The 17,479-nt window shown below is 38.9% G+C and overlaps 1 protein-coding gene across 3 annotated transcripts in view; it reads left to right on the forward strand.

The window, feature by feature from the left end:
- GREB1L (GREB1 like retinoic acid receptor coactivator) overlaps positions 1–17,479 on the forward strand; it is a 247,207-nt gene that overhangs the window by 72,629 nt on the left and 157,099 nt on the right. For all 3 annotated transcript variants that reach the window (XM_054984549.1, XM_054984550.1, XM_054984551.1), the window contains exon 2: positions 12,716–12,815. The gene's annotated coding sequence lies outside the window, so the exon portion shown is untranslated. The remainder of the gene's footprint in view (positions 1–12,715; positions 12,816–17,479) is intronic.

Raw genomic sequence — 17,479 nt, forward strand, 5'->3', positions numbered from 1 at the left:
CACTCCTGTGCTCTGTAGGCTGTCATGAGTCTTTATTAGGGAATTTGACTGTGGTCTGCCACCCTGGTTGCCAATGAATCCCCAGGGTATCTTTTTGTTTTTCTTTTTTACCTTCTTTTGAGAGATGTGAACTTAAGTATTGTATATGTCTTCATAATTCTTTTAAAGAGTTAAACCTTTAAAATATGTTGGCCATAGTATAAAATTTTCTGCCTGATGCCCCAATTTCTTCTTGAATATTTGGATATTTTTGTTTAGAGTAACAATGGATTATAAATTCTCTCTTTCTGTGTGTCTCTCTCTTTCTGAGACAGAGTTGCTGCATACATTCCATTTTCTCTTTTAAACACTGTTTCTTAAATCTGAATAATGAAAGTTGAATGGGGGGGATTGTGTGATTATTATAATAAGTTACTGTTGCATTGGTCATACAGTATGTTTCTGGTACAGAAATCATGTCTTGATTGCTGCTGTTTGCTCACTTTCCTGAAAAAATACAATGTATGAATCCAGTGACCATAGACATAGTTGGTAGAAATTTTTATGCTCTTGTTGTTTGGAATAGAGCCAACATGATCACAGTAATTAACTGCTTACAGTATCTGTGATCATCTGTCTGTGATTGCCCGTTTCATGTATATAGGCATGTTCCAGAAGATGCGCATTGGGTGAACTGGCCCAGACCCCAAAGCAGATAAAGGTAGGTTGGCTGGTGAGTGGAAAGGAGAGAAGGAAGCAGGGAAGTTGTCAGGAGGAGGAATAGATGAAATAGTGTGGGGAAGGAAGTGTAGGGGGAAATGAGATAATCTGCGCGAATCCTTGCAAGTTCCTCATCATCCAGCACAGCTGGCACCATGCAACTGATTTTCTTGGGTAGAGACTGCCAGGGGAGTGAAGACGGGAAAACTGAAGGCAGGGGGAGAGATAAAGGTAGGTTGGCTGTTGGGTGGAAAGGAGAGTAGGAAGCAGGAAAAGTGGGAGAAGCTATGGGGATTTTCAGGGAAGAGAAAGAAGAAACGGTGGGGGAGGGGAAATTGACATGTGCATCTCTTTGTGGGTTCCGTACTTGTGCTTGTAAATTCCCAGTCTAGTTTTGATAACTGCATATACAACTCTGAGTGAGAACCAGTAGGTCAGGGTGCACAGGGATTCTATTTAAATGCTTATTGTTTAAATGTGCATCATTTGGGCAGTAACATATATGCTATAATGCATATTATGATATAGTATTCTCAGCATTTAATTTGAAAGCCAAATATGCTGGTATATGACTGTATGAGACTGCATATGTCCAAATAATATACTTCCTTATGTTTACCACAAAATCTGTTTTATAATTTATATTTTTATTTTATCATATCTTACTCATGGCAACAATTAAGAAGCATGCTTAGGTAGGATAAGGTGTAGCTCTCTCTCAAGTATTGGGCATATTTACAGTTTTGCTTGTAGAAAATTAAGGCATTTATATTGTTAAATTTCATAAATACACCAACTAGTACAATTTTATATACCAGCTATTTAAATGAATATATTTTATGTTATTGAAGCAGTAAATAAGTTTTTTAAAAGTAAGAGTTGTGTATAATTATACTTTTTCAAAACTTCAGTTCTTCTACCCCCCTGCCCAAAGGAAAATAAATTTCCCCCCATGACTCCAAAGTTTTTCAGAAATTTATCTCTGAAAGTACCACACCACCAAACTCAGGTGCTTTTACCTATTCTTCAGAATTTTTATATAAACTCCTTTGGGTATTCTGCAGAAAGAATTTTTTTTACTGCTTTCTAAACGAAGTAGCAGTTGTTGGCTTGCTGGATTTTATGTGAGCATCGTTATCTCTCAGTGGTCTCTACTTCCCACCCAGTGTTTTAATTGTTTTAAAAATGTTTTTGTATGTATTTTAGGTCTGGTTTTAATCATGTAAATTATGTTTTTCTTGGTTGAAATAGTTTTTAATATGTAAATTTATTATGTATATTTTTGATTTGTTAGCTGTTTTGGTGACTCTTGGGTGGGCAGAGAGGCAGGGTATGTATTCTGTAAAATAAAATATTTTGTAAAATAAAAAATATAAAAATATTAGAGCGAATGTAGCTTTGGCCTTTGACACGAAAGCTTATGCCATAGTAAACCTATTTGTCTGTTAGATAACAAAGGCTTCTTGTTTCAGTTGCCCATTTGCTTGCTTTACTTTAAAAATATTCCTTTGAAGACTGTAGTTACAGGATGTATTTGATAATACGGGCATGACTTATAAATAGATGGAGTCATAGCGTCCTGACAATGGCTTAAAAGGTCCCTGTGACCCATGAAATCCCTGCTTTCCTTGAAAGTAGCTATGTATCTTAAAAATGCAGAAAGTTTAATGTACTAAATGTACATTAAATGCATAATGCAGAAAGCATTATGTACTACTAGTTCATGTATTTTGTTATTGAAATCAATTTATGTATAAAATCAAAATTAGATTAATGTTACCTAATGATATGATAGAAGTAAAAGGATGTAATATATGTGGTATGGCAAACGTTTATTCACATGTATATAAATTTTACACCATTATAGTGCTATGACTTTCAGTGGCCTGCTATTTTTCAGTTCTGGTTTAGAAATAGCTTTTCATTGTAGATTTGATTTAAGAGGGGAATTGTGTAAGAATCAGGTTCGAGATTTTCTTCGAAATAAAATGGGTCATACAAAGACAATTATTTTCTTCTCTATTCCAAAGTTGGCAGACTTTACAGCTCTGACCAGAGGCCAAAAGGAAGATAAATGACAACCACCCCCTCTCGTATTTCTGCACTGGCTTCAGCCCTGGGGTTTAGCTGAAGGGACTTGAAGAGTTTTTGAAGTGCAAATAGGTTGGTGAAGGGTAAGCTCTTTCAGAGTTTAATTTTGATGGATTTTTTTCCCTTGGTGGATTTTTTGGCACCGACTGTGATCTAGAAGCCTACAGGGTTGGGGTTTTTTGTTGTTTTTGTTTTTGATCAGTCAAGCAATAAGGACTTGCCATGGGGTTGTACTTTTTCTGCATTCATATTATTCCTATTGTGTTTGGAATCAATTACTTTAATGGATCTCTGCAAAACATAACCAGTATGACGTGGTTTTAATAGAGTTGTCATCTCAAGGTCACGTTCCATTGCTGGCAACTGGCTCTAAAGTCAAAAGGTTCCTGAAAAAGAAAATGTGTTTAGACAGTTGCACTAACTAACCTTTTCTGAAGCTGAGGAAATATGTATATTTTAATGTCATTTGAATGCATGTGCAAATGCTACATATACATGTAATAAGCATATAAAGTAATAAACTGTTAAGAAATGGGAAACAGGCTTCATGAATCAATCAAAAATCTAACTTACAGCTGAGCTGTGTGTTACAAAAGTAACTTCATATATATATATATTGCGCCACTTAGATACTTATGCCAAAAGGATGCTGGCATCTAACAACAGTGGGCTGGATTCTAAACTTCCCCCATGCAAATGCAAATAAAAGACACACAGCTTGTACAGAGAGGGCAGTCTGCAATATTCACTGATTTCCCACTATAAATGCAGCTTCTCAGAGCCAAACTAAAAGTGACGTCTTACACAGGTTGGACACTAGTCGGCTTCCCTCAAGTTTTGATGGGAAATGTAGGCATCCTGGTCTTGCAGCTGTAATGGAGATCCAAGCTGTAAAACCAGGATGCCTACATTTCCCATCAAAACTTGAGGGAAGCCGACTAGTGTCCAACCTGTGTAAGACGTCACTTGTAGTTTGGCTCTCAGTCTTCAGGGCCTCCCAGTCTTCAGAAGAAGCTCTTTGGTTGGATGTGTATGGGGGGGAGGACTCCATACAGACACATGGAGGTGGAAAGTATCCTTTCCATTAATAGAATGGATCTCCGTCCTGGATCTTAGGTTCCTATCCCCCCTTTTTGTTCTACTGTTATATTTTAAGGGAAAGTCTCCTAATATTGTGTGTGATCCACATTATGTAAATTCAATAGAGACTGATATAATAGCCGGTAAACTGAGAGAAAAAGAGAAAGTGTTGATTTTAAAACATGAAGGCTAGAGTCTTATGCAGATTTATATTGTAGTAAATGCCACTGAGCACAGCGTGCATACATTGGATATGTATCTTTAAAATTTTAATCTCCAAACTCTGGAGTGGCCAATACTCAACTTTTAAATATTTGAGATTAGTTATTTTAAGTAGTCATAGCATTCCTCCTTTCATGGCCTCTGTTGAACAGAAATCTTTCCAGATTTATCACTGTCTGGTAGCTTTCTTTCAAAATTATACTATGTTATCAAAGAAAGTCTGTTTATGTGAGGAGTGCTGGAAAAATAAAATTTCCCTGGATTTCACATCACTAAACCTGGTTGTGTGACCAATCATAGCTTTTGGCATGGGTTAAGGGTGGAGAATGAGAAAAAAAAGATGGACTTGTTTGGTCAAAAAATGAACTTTGGAAGAAAATCCATCAAGTTTCTTTATGAATAGACACCGGCTTCATTCAGACATCATACCAGCCATGATTGAAGGGAAAAGCGGGGGGCGGGGGAAGGACTATGTGAGGCAGGGAAGGTTAAGAAGACATGGTAGGAGAGGGGGAAATGAGATGCCCTTGATGAGTCCTTGCAGATCTCCACTTGCCCTTGATGAGTCCTTGCAGATCTCCACCTTGATGAGTCCTTGCAGATCTCCACTTGCATACCTATACTGTGTATTATATGGAGTCTAATTAATATCTTTGTGATGATAGACTAGAAAGTGATGTCCAACAGTCTTCCAAATATCATTCTTTAGACTGTATCATCCTGAGCATACCTCCCAAGCACAACTGCATTTTTATCTTCCAGAAGTAAAGTTAGGAGTTAATACAAATTAAAACAAAGCCTTTGATTGACAGACTAATGGGATCAATATACGTCTCAAAGGCAGCAAGCAATTGCTTAGCTGGAATTTGATAAGTGTCTGGCTGAGAAAGTGGGTCAAATTCATACCAAACTCTGTTTATAACCGAATCATGTTATGAACATCCAAACAATCAGGCAAACCATCGTTTAGCAGTTTCTCTACTTTCACTTTCTGTCTTCTCAACATTCTTATCTGTAGGCATATTGACTTACACACAGGGCTTTTTTTCTGGGAAAAGAGGTGGTGGAACTCAGTGGGTTGCCCTCAGAGAAAATGGTCACATGGCTGGTGGCCCCGCCCCCTGATCTCCAGACAGAGGGGAGTTGAGATTGCCCTCTGTGCCATTCGGCGGGGAGGGCAATCTAAACTCCCCTCTGTCTGGAGATCAGGGGGCGGGGCCACCAGGCATGTGACCATTTTCAAGAGGTTCCGGAACTCCATTCCCCTGCGTTTCCCCTGAAAAAAAGCCCTGCTTACACAGATGAAATAGCAGCAAGTTATGATTTCTAAATTCAGCTACTTCAAACAGTGGTTTCAGATTCTAGCTTGCTAGCTGATTGCAAACCATGGTTTGTCGATGCTGATTTTTCTCCTAATCACACATCAGGCTTCCTTCTCTCTTTCCCACCCACCTTTATCTGCTCCCCATCTGCACCATACTCCCCTTCTTCCCTTGTTAGCCATATGGCCGAATCATGTAGTGTTGGCTGAGCTGGGCCCAGTTGCATAGTGAGGAACCTGCAAGGACTTGCGAGGAGGGGGGGGCTTCACTTTCCCCTGTATCCTCTTCCCCACACTATTTTCTCTTTCCCTCCTCTTGCAGCCTCTATATCCTCCCTTCCCTTTCCCTATATCCTTCTCTCCTTTAACCCTACTAAACAATTTACTTTTATATTCCCTCTGGCTTCACCTATATCTCTTAATTTACTTCATTTATTTCCTGCCTTACTCCACAATTGGGACATCATTCTCCTTGCCTCCATATTATCCTCACAACAACCCTGAGACGTAGGTTAGGCTGAGAGAATGTGACTGGCTCAAAGTCACACAGTGAGCTTCCACAATACAGTGAGTACGTTTGCATTTTCAAACATTCCTGATCACAGGAAGGGACCCAACGTGCATCCACATCAGGTTCATGAGCCAACAATTGTGCATATGTGGACGGTGGGAACAGCACAGTAATGCATGTTCCCCCTCTATAAACAAATATTTCAATGTGTGTAGTGTCATGTGTGAAGGAATCTTTAAACGGGAGCTTGAAACTTCTTGTTTCCTTGGCATTGTTCGTCCTTGCTGCCATTCTAATTAATGCTTGTAGAATTTATTGAAACAATATTCACAACTATCTCAATTGTTTAAAGTATCTTGACATTTTCTTATTCCTAAATATGATTCTTTACTGGCTGAAGAAGACATAATTAGCTATGACTCCTTTGCAAAGTTCTTTGCCAAATACACTCTGATCTGGATAGCAGCTGTAATATAGGTGACATGGAAGAATTCACCATCTAGTTCATATATGATCCTTATTGACACAGTTATAATGAGTATTGACAGGAGCCTGGCATCTGTGAAGGCCACTACTTATGCACTGGATCCTTGCCATCTTGGTTGTTAACATCTTGTGAAGACCACATAAAAGAGCCCTTGATGTCTGTCATAAATCAGTCACTAACTCAAGGCACCTCCCCTTGGCCACTCAAAGAGGTGGTCATCTGCCCCTACTTTAAAAATCATCTGTAGACAAAAATGATGTGGCCAACTATTGCCCAGTCTCTAATCTGCCCTTTCTGGGCAAAGTGATTCAGAGAGCAGTAGCTGACCATCTCCAGGTCTTCTTAGACAACTCTTGTGCTCTAGATCCTTTTTCAGTTTGCTTTCTGACTGGGCTATCGGACAGAGCCAGCTCTGATGGCTTTAGTTGATTGCCCCCGGATGAACGTAGACAAAGGCCATGCTTCCGTGTTGCTCCTGCTGGATCAGTCTGCAGTCTTTGATTCAGTAGACTATGCTGTCCTGTTGAGGCGTTTGGAGGCAGATTTGTGCCTTGGACTAATTCAAATTGTTCCTCATAGAACTATTTGAATTAGTCCAAGGCACAGCTATCTTCAGTATGAGAATTATCCTGTGAGGTTCCACAAGGCACAGTATTATCCCTCATGTTATTCAGTCTCTGTGGAAAGCCTTTACAAGAAACCATTCAAAGCTATGGAATTGAATGCAGATGACACCCATTTCTGTAGCTTGCTATCCAAATCCTTTGGTGATGCAGTAAGGATACTGATTTGTTGCTTGACAGCAGTGATCAAATGTCTGAAAGCAAACAAATTTAAACAATCTAGACAAGACAGAAGTGAGACTGATTGGGAAGGCTGAGATCTTGAAGGGCATTGTGCTTCCAAATTTTGACAGGGTTCAGTTGACCCTTACTGTCTAGGTTGAGAGCCAGTTTGATGTACTGGTTAAGAGTGGTGGGACTGTAATCTGGAGAACCAGATTTGATTCCCCACTCCTCCCCTTGAAGCCAGCTGGGTGACCTTGGGTCAGTCAGAGCTCTTCCAGAGCTCTCTCAGCCCCACTCGCCTCACAGGGTGATTCTTGTGGGGATAGTAACAACATACTTCGTAAACTGCTCTGAGTGGGTGTTGTCCTGAAGGGGGGTATATAAATCGAGTATTGTTGTTATACTGGACCCAATACTGTTGATAGAGAAGCAAGTAAGTGCAACTGCAAAAAAAGCTTTCTCGCAACTTGGGCTAGCCTGGAAGATGGCCTCTTACCTTGACATGGCCAACCTGGCTATTTAGATTCATGCCACAGTAACATCAAGACTAGACAAAGTCTACACTGAGACTCCAGCTGGTGCAGAACGCCACAGCCCAATTATTGTCCAGAGGTAAGTGGAGAATGGATATTATTCCCATTCTTCAATCACCCCATTGGCTACTCATCAGGCTCAATTCAAGGTATTGGCTATCACATACAGAGCCCATCATATAATCAGGACTGCTTCTGCCCTTATGCTCCACCCCAGCAGCTTCGCTCACCTGAACTGGGCCTTTTGCAGATACCACCCTGCAAGTGGGCAAAATCAACAGCTGCCTTACATGTGCATTCTCTGTGGTGGTCTTATGAAATGGCCTGCCTGTGTAATCTGCCTTGAGTCTCAGTGAGAGAGGTGGACAATAAATAAATAAATAAATAGAACCCTTCCATCATACCTGGAAAAAGTGTTTCATTTTTATATGTGAAAACTGAATGTTTCTGCAATGAATTCACAAAATTGTTTTCTCTTTTGTTCATGAAAAAACACTCTTAAAAACTTAAGATCTGGATCCTATTGCTCTTTTCCATAGATAGGGGGACATTTTGCCTGTATAACCTCCACTGATGCATAACTCCTTGAACCAAAGCAATAGTGTCATAGAATCCAACCCTTCAAGTCATATGTTCAGGATTCTGAATTTGTTTTCTTTGTTTGCAAATCATTTGTTATCTCAAGTAATAACTGCAGTGCAAAAATGTATGCTGGAATGACACAACCATAAATAATTAAAATGTTGGCTGGATCAATCCATTGCAATAATGCTTCTGTTCATTCCTTGTTTCATCATCATTGATAGCTGTTTATTTTCATTTGTCATTTTGAGGGGAAAATAGTTGTGTTTCTTTTTCAAAGATTACGAAAATTGCAGTTTGATGTTTGGTCCATTGAAAAAATTCAAAAGTAAAATACTTGAGAACTAACTAAAATAGACAATACTGTCATCTATTCAGCATAAAAACTATATGTAATCAAGTTTATAGTTTTATTCCAACTGAATAATTGGAGAAAACCGTGATTACTTTGAATCCATTGCTTCTCTTTCATTGGAGGGAGCTGATTTACGCATCTCATTTGTTTATTGCTGGAAGATGTTCTTTGAACTTTTTATCACAAAAGTGCTTTATAGCTTATCAGAGCATCTTTTTTTCTGCTGCAGTTACAGTTAGTTAGATGACTAATTTACTTATTTTATAAATAACATGTTTAAAGACCAGACCAGACTGGATAATGCTCTGAATTTGTAGATGTACCATTTGATAAAACAAATTACTTGTGCTTCAGTATGTTACAGGAACTAAATAAGTTCCAGTCAGCTAATCTATGATATAAATGTATTTCAGGTTTTGAAAGCTTAAATAGAAAACATACTTACTAAACAAAAATTTATTAGACTGATATTAATTTCCATTTGTGTTTGTTTCAGTAACATGCAACATTGATCAATATCTCTTGCATCGAAGCAAAGTATGAGTCTGTATTGGACTTGCTAGATACCTTTTATTTACGTTGAATTTTGGAATTATCTGCAAATGTCTGTGATTCTGAAATGGCCTGTTCAGATTTAAGTATGTTGGTTACTTGTTTAGCCTGTAAATAATTTATATGGAACATGGCAATTTAAAAACTATCATGAAAATTATTAATAATTCTTAGACTAATTGATATTTATATAGAAGATTCCTGAATAGAAACCGTTGTGCTTGATTTGACTCTTATTACTCTTATAGAGTAAACAATGCAGAATGCAATTGTTAAGTAGCAATCCAAATTATCTTTTCCAGAGTATGTTTTTCAGGTTGTAGGAATAAGCATGCCTTCGTTTGAGTAAAAGATTATTTTCTTTGCAACTGTTTTGGGTTCCCCCCCACTCCTGAGAGAGGTTTACAATGTAGTGTCCATCAGAAGAGCATAGTGTTAAGGCTGCTGGTGTATTTCTCCCTTGAGTTCCTAGAGGTGATGTTATCTTTTGTTCACTCAGCAGTATGATCATTTCTAAGAGCATCTGTCACTTGAGGCAATATAAGATGGATGAGTCTCAAGTGAACTGCTGGTTGAAGCAAATGGTGAAAATAAGGGAAGACAAGAGGACTGGAGGTTTTCAGAGAGAGCAGACGACAAGGAAACACAGTTAGAAATCACGAGAGAGACAGAGAGAGAGAGGCACAAAGATGAATCACATGCTGTCGTATTTCAACCTTTATACTCTTCAGAAGATGTAATCTTCACAGCTAATTATCTAAATAGTGATAAAAATAAACTTTTTTAGATGCATATTGCCATTACTAGATCAGTGAGAATTGTGAGCAAAAACTGATTTATGTGCTTATTTGGATGGAAGGAATAGTGGATTTTGTAGTACTGCTTATGTTGTTTATATTTTTGGAATATATTCCTCAAAAATGTAGTTAGAGTACATGCAAAATACATACACCTGTAAATGATGTTATTTCTTCCTTTATTTTGGTGTATGCTTTTTTTGTTGTTTTACCTAGTAATATGATTAGTTTTTGTATTTAGAAGAAATGAAAGCATTTAAATTGTAAACATTATATAATTACTCCCTATTGTTTAAATGTAAAAAGTAGCAGTGTGATTTCTTAGTTTATCTAATTGTGTTTGACATTTCTTAATAAATGAAAATGATTTTTTTAAGCTGCAGAAGCTGACATTTTGTAGGGGAGAACAGAATATGTATTTTAACCTACAAGCCATGTCCTTCATCTGACAAACTTTGGCAGGCATTGAAAAATAGTTGGCTTAGAAAAAATGATTTTGTCAAATTATTTCCTTTTGGACCATGAGTGGGAAGCAGGAGTGGCAAAGGCAAAGAAATTAAGATGATTAGAAGCTGTAAAGCTTCACAAATGGTAGAGTAGCTCCCTTCTCAATGGATGTAAATAATAGATGAAAGACTGAGAATGACAACAAAGGATCAGGGTGCTTAAGAGAATGTGTGCAGCCTGAATAGAGTTTTGTGGCCTAAGGCCAAAGGTCCTAGCTTTGAGTGTAATTAGAAGAAAATACAAAGATGTCATTACTAGCAGGTGAAATGTTCAGCACGTGGCCAAAAAATAGCAATTTCAGCCTGGATGCTGTTTCAATTGGATTATGAACTTTTCAGAAAATAATTAAAGTCATTGTGAAGTCTTATATAGTTCAGTCAGAAGCAAGTCAGAAGTTCAGTCACCATCTGTAATTTAAATTTGGAGGCACAAAAGTGTTGTGGCTTAAGAAATGCATTTGTGGATAAAGGGAATAAAGAGTATGGTGTAACTGCCTTGATTCTAGGCCCTTCTGTTTTAAAGATGCCCATGGCTCTTTTTCCTCTTCTGAGAGTCTGTGCGATATTAAGAATAATTTAGGAGCAATGTGTTGTGGAAAGCAGTCATACATTCTGCATACTCAATAATGTTCATTTGGTATGCTTTTAAATTGAAAGCATGTTGCCTGAAATTTTGGATCAGGCCATTGTATTATATGGCACTTTGGAAAATAAATACATAAATTTCTCTATTGAATAAGACTTGGGGCAATTGAACTGTCATTCCAAGTTCATATTCCAGTGATGGAAATGCCGAATGTTGTGCAACTCCAGTGCTTGGTTAGATGTTACCAGATATCACAGTGCAAAATACATTGTGAGGACGTGAGGAATTACATGCTTGTTGTTCAGATGTCGATTATTTAGTGCCACCAACCATAAGATCACCAATTTAAACATAATCTGGCCATTGGGCTGCAACAGAATCTGATAAAATTAATGTTTGGTTAACCTTGGTAGAATGCATAGCTTAAGTCTACAGAGGAATGGTACATGTATGTTTAAAGCAAGTAAAGTTTTAAGGAACCAGGTGGTTTAATAATTATATTTCTCTCTCCTTGCATCTGTCTGAAAGATGCAAGAAGAAATTACTTTCATACAAATAGCTTAGAACTCCATCAGTACTTAGATTACCTTTTAATCATACTGTTACTAAAATATGCTTCCATACTAAATATGCTTCCATATTATGTTAGTGCTAGTATTTTTGTACAAGATGGTTCTATTTAATGTAATACAGTTAATATATTGAATGAGAATATCTCCTTTCTGGATCGTCATAGATGTGTCTACGCATGCCAGTGATGCAAAATTAAGGCTTTATCAGTCAAGTGACAAATTAAATATTTTAAGAGCATGTACAGCTACCTATTGGAAATCAAGCTGCAATGCTTGGTATCATTATGCTTTTTTCTTCTTATTGGTAATTCCAGTTCTTACTCAAGGGGAGGTCTGATATCTCACTCTTCTGTCTATAAGGAGTGTCAGATGTTTAAGAATTTCCCAGCTACATAGTAAAAGTGAGAATGACAGCTGTTTGTATTGTATTTAATAAGAGTGATGGCACATGTGTTCTCTTAAATTTTGCTTTAGCATATTTTAACTCATTGCTCCCTATATTAGGCCAGATTGACACAAATGGGCAGCCATGTGGCAACCACTTGAAATCTAAAATGCATAGAAGCTGTTCAGCATGGTAGCCATTCATGTGTAGCCACAGTACATAACACTGAGAAGGATGCTATATTGATTTGTTTGAGTTTCCAGGTTTCTTTTGTTTCCATGGTTAGAGTTTAAGGGTTTTTTTCCATTCTAAGTTTTGTTCTGTTTAGGTTACAACTGCTAAAGGAACTGTATTCGGGTGTTGTGTGCTATAGCTCTGTTTAATCGACACAAATTTGTTGTTTTATCTGTTGTTATAGGCCTATTTAGTACATCTGTATTTATATTAATGTTATGATTATTTGTATTGCATAAGGAATGCATTGTAGTCTGTGATGGTGTAACTGGGAACAAAATGTAGAAAAGCTTCTGACTGGGTTTGCCTTATGGAATTTTCATAAGGACATTGTGGGACATTTTGCTAATATAGTGATAAAATATTTTGGATATCAGTTGACCTAAATTATTTTAACCATTTATTGTTTTACAGGCCTTTAAAACTTTCAGCAACCTAGATCAGGTGGCAGAATAACTTCAAACAGCTGACCATCATGAATGCATTTAAAAAAGGCTGAAAAGAGTACCAGAAGGTAGTGTTGCTGTTGTAAACAGAATACAGTTTGTTGGTTATACATTTAGAATAGTTCACACTGTTTTAAAACTTGTGCTTGATATTTCTGTCTCATTTCCTAACCCAGACACTTTCCTTAGAAATGGAGGTGTTGGAAATTGAAAATGAAATTAGAAAGAAGTTATTAATAAATGTATACACATCTCAAACATTTATATTGGTGTATTTTTGTATGAAATTGTCATAACACCTACATAACGTTGCACTTTATGATCCTGTGAGACCATATCCTGTTTCTAGGCACTGAATCCAGGTATTTGTTATAATAAACTTCTTCAATCTTTAAATGTGCAAAAAAAATCGGCCCCCACCTTTGCTCACACAAGATTTTTGCTGCTGTTTCAAGACAGGTATAAGTATTATGTAGTCTATATAGCCTTTTATTTTAAGGTTTAAAAACAATTTGCTGATGAGCTTGAAAGCTGTAACTGGAATTTGCAAAAGAGGTACGTAGCTAGCACTCGCTACAGGGTCAGGCTATGTAATGTAAGGGAGCCAGTTGTGCATCCTTTCCAAAGTTTGTTAACAATCAGTCAATATGATTTATTTCAGCAGAAAAAAGTAATAAAAATAACAAGATTTTTGTACCATTAAGAAATATAAAATAGTTAATCATCTGTGGAAGAATCAGTATAATAGAGGAAAGAGGAAGCTTGGACTGAATCCAGTTTCAGTTAGGGGAGGGCAAATGACCTCCTCCCCTTCCCCTTGATACGGGTCAGTTAAAGAGGCTTGACTTACTTTATAAGGAACACGGGGCTCCTATTGTTTCTTGTTGTACTTAAATGCCCCAGTATTTCTAGGAGGCCAAAGATCTATTCCTGTTTTATGACCTGCTGTGTCCTTAGGGGCAGGAGGCCCAATAGAGCCTTGAGGCCCAATAGAACAAGAGGGTCATTGCCATAGTCCAGGTCCTAATTGTTGCTTCTTGGTTACCACACAGACACCAAACTAGTTTTCAGTAAGATTTTAGACAGGAACATCAGGAGCATAGTGGGGAAGGGGGGGGGCATCTTGCATTTTGTTTCACCAGGTGCTAAGAGGAAGCAACATTAGCCATTTTGATATGAGAGGCAAGTTCTTCTGTGGCCCTGAAGTTAGGTTACAACAATTGAAGAGGTCAAAGGACAGATGAGTGTAGTCAATGAGACACCATGGGGTGTATTTTGTTACTTAGTAAAGGATGAAACATCTTGAAACCTTAAAGGATCCACTTGAAATCTGTGTTGTGAAAAGGTTTTATGAGTCTAATGGTAAAAAAGTGCTGATTTATTGAAGGAATGCTTGCTTTTGTCTAAACTAAAGGTTATTCCTTACCAAATGTTGGCAGCGGTAAGAGTGGAAAGCACGATTTTAGAGAATGGAAGAACATGTTCTTTCTCTTTCCAGTGTTATGATTTCCATGTCTGAGATAATGTTAATTACTAAACTAACTTTTAAAATAATATTCTATTTATATACCGCCCTTCAGGATGACTTAACACCCACTCAGAGTGGTTTACAAAGTATGTCATTATTATCCCCACAACAAAACACCCTGTGAGGTGGGTGGGGCTGAGAGAGTGAGAAGCTATGACTGACCCAAGGTCACCCAGCTGGCTTCAAGTGGAGGAGCAAGGCATCAAACTCGGTTCTCCAGATTAGAGTCCCACGCTCTTAACCACTACACCTAACTGGTTCTCCAATTTATATTGGTTTAAATTTAGTACGAAATTATCTTTCAACCTCAGAGTAATTTGAGACTATATACAGCCCAAATTTAGGTATGTGCTGCTCACTCTTATATAATCAGGGAGAGGTTTTGTTTTGTTTTCATGTTCAAATGAAGGTTTTCTTTGAAGGTACCAGGTTCATCTCTCAGTGGAAAAGCTGAACATATGTTTACATTTCATCCATTAAAATAAATAGGACTTGTCTTTAAAATCGGCTGGAGGGTGCCATTATCAAGTAGATAATAGAAGAAGTGAAATATTTGTTTTCCACTGAACCTTTAGAAACAAAATAATTGTTTTAAAAACGTTTTAGAGCCAGTATCTATAATTATACAACTCTCTCCCTCCCCTGCACCCATTGCATTTGAACTACTTATGTCTTTCTTTGGACAACAGATGGCAGACAAATTCAGTGCTGAGCACACAAAATTGAGACACCATAAGTAGAATATTGTAGACAAAGGGACAACATTGTAAGCCACTTTGTGTCCCCATTGGGAAGAGAAGTGGGGTATAAAATAAATAATGAAATACTTCTGGATTGCTTGTTAAATAAACTCTTATAGTTAATGTATTGTGAATGATATTGTACTCATTTCACCAACCCAAAGGAAGCAATACCTGAAGTAATTTTTAAATTAATTTTGATGAGGTAAGAATTTTGTCAAACTATTTATCCCTGAAACACAATGAATTACATAGGTCAATCATTTATTGTGAGAAAAAAAAGAGAATGAAAAATTTGTAAAGGTGTGCATTTCATTTCAAGTCTGGCTTGGAAGGTCATCTCAATGGCAGTGGAAGAGCTTTGGCCAAGCTATATGTTAGCTGCCTTGAGTATTCTTAGGAACTGAAGGATGGTCTGTAGACCTCAAGACTGGATTTTACAACTTCCTTTGTAGCCTTTAAAAAAGGTGCTGCAGGTAGGCTGAATGTAAGCTGTGGCACTGGGGAGGTGTTTCCCTGACTTTTATATATCTATATTTATATGTATGTTTGTTAGTGCTCTCTCTCTCTCTCTCTCTCTCTCTCTCTGTGTGTGTGTGTGTGTGTGTGTGTATAATGTTCCCCCCATCCCCTCCCACCGCAAGCTGTGCAGCAGTGAGAAGGCCTAGTCATAGGGAATCCCCTGACCCAACCAAGGGAAAGGTATGCCTAAGGGGCATATATACATGGCTTGCAACTGGGGTATTTGAAGGATCACCATCTCCATTCTGTCCAGTTCACCAGTTAAGATCCTGTTCTCTGCGCCCCTTAGGCATACCTTTCCCTTGATTGGGTGAGGGGATTCCCTGACTAGGCTTCCCACTGCTGCTCAGCTTGGAGGGGAGGGGAGGTACATTTGGAAGGCAATCATGTCTACTGAAGCCCCCTTCGCAGTCACCTGCATGGACTGTGCCATGTTTGTTTTCCTCCCAGAGGAGAAGATAGAGTTCACTTGCCAGAAGTGTAAGCTGGTCAGAGTTTTGGAAGAAAAGGTTCAGAGCCTGGAGGAAAGGATCACCACCCTTCAGGAGATCAAGGAGGGTGACAATTTTATTGACAACAGCCTGGGGGCTCCGCACAGCCAAGAAGAGGAAAGTCAAGGAGGAGTGGAAAGAGCCGATCTCCCTTCTGAGCCTCCTCTCAGATCTACAGTACAAATCCGAAGGCGTCAACGAAGAAGATGCTCTGGTCCACTTGAGCTCAAGAATCGCTTTGAAGTGCTAGGGATGGTGACAGAGGTGACAGTGGAAGGAGAACCGCAAAGATCTGGAAGAGGGAGTGCAGAAGACATGGGGCCTCATGGAAGTGGAAAAAAACGGAAGGTGGTAGTCGTCGGGGACTCCTTGCTCAGGGGTATGGAACGCCATGTCTCTGGGCCAGATCCCCTATTCCAAGAGATGTGTTGCTTGCCGGGAGCCAGAATTCAGGATATTACCGACCGGCTGCCAAAACTCATCAAGCCTGCTGATAAGTACCCGTTTGTGCTGATTCATGTGGGAACGAACGACACAGCTGCGAATACTGTTGCAAGAATTAAAGAGGATTACGAAGCCCTTGGAAGGCAGTTGAAGACATTGGGGGCTCAGGTGGTATTCTCTTCTATCCTTCCAGTCACAGGAAGAGGAGCACGCCAGGAGCGGACCATACTTGAGGTGAATCGCTGGCTGAGATGGTGGTGCCGGCAGGAGCGCTTTGGGTTCTGGGACCATGGGATAGGTTTTCTTAGAGAAGGCCTTCTAGCACATGATGGGCTTCACCTCTCAAGGGCAGGGAAGAAAACATTTGGAACGAACCTGGAGAACTTCATCAGGAGAGCTTTAAACTGATGCCGCAAGGGGCAGGGGATGATCAACATGGCGACTTCAATGATGAAGTGAACACAGTGGGGACCCACCTGGGTAGGAAAGGTCAAACAAAGGTACAAGGCTACAAGTGTTTATATACCAATGCGCAAAGTATGGGCAATAAGAAAGAAGAGCTTGAGCTTCTATTACAAACAGAGGGCTATGACATAGTAGGAATTACTGAGACTTGGTGGGATGATTCCCATGACTGGAATGTGCTAGTGGATGGGTATGAGTTGTTCAAGAAAAACCGGAAGAGTAGAAGAGGAGGTGGAGTGGCGTTGTATGTGAGGAGAGGGCTTGATTGTCAAGAAGTTATGGAGAATGGGGCGGACAGCCCGGTGGAAAGTATATGGGTAGAAATAAGGGGAGGAAGGACAAAGGGTATTGTTGTTGGAGTCTGCTACAGAGCACCCGACCAGCGAGAAGAAATGGATGCTGCCCTCTTTGAACAAATTGGCAGAGTATCCAGACATCAGAACCTTGTAATTATGGGTGACTTCAACTTCCCCGATGTGTGCTGGGAGACAGGCTCAGCAAAGCGTCATGAATCACGCAATTTCCTGACCTGCCTGGCCGAT

The sequence above is a fragment of the Eublepharis macularius genome, chromosome 7 (genome assembly GCF_028583425.1).
Source record: "Eublepharis macularius isolate TG4126 chromosome 7, MPM_Emac_v1.0, whole genome shotgun sequence".
In the NCBI taxonomy this organism is placed as follows: domain Eukaryota; kingdom Metazoa; phylum Chordata; class Lepidosauria; order Squamata; family Eublepharidae; genus Eublepharis; species Eublepharis macularius.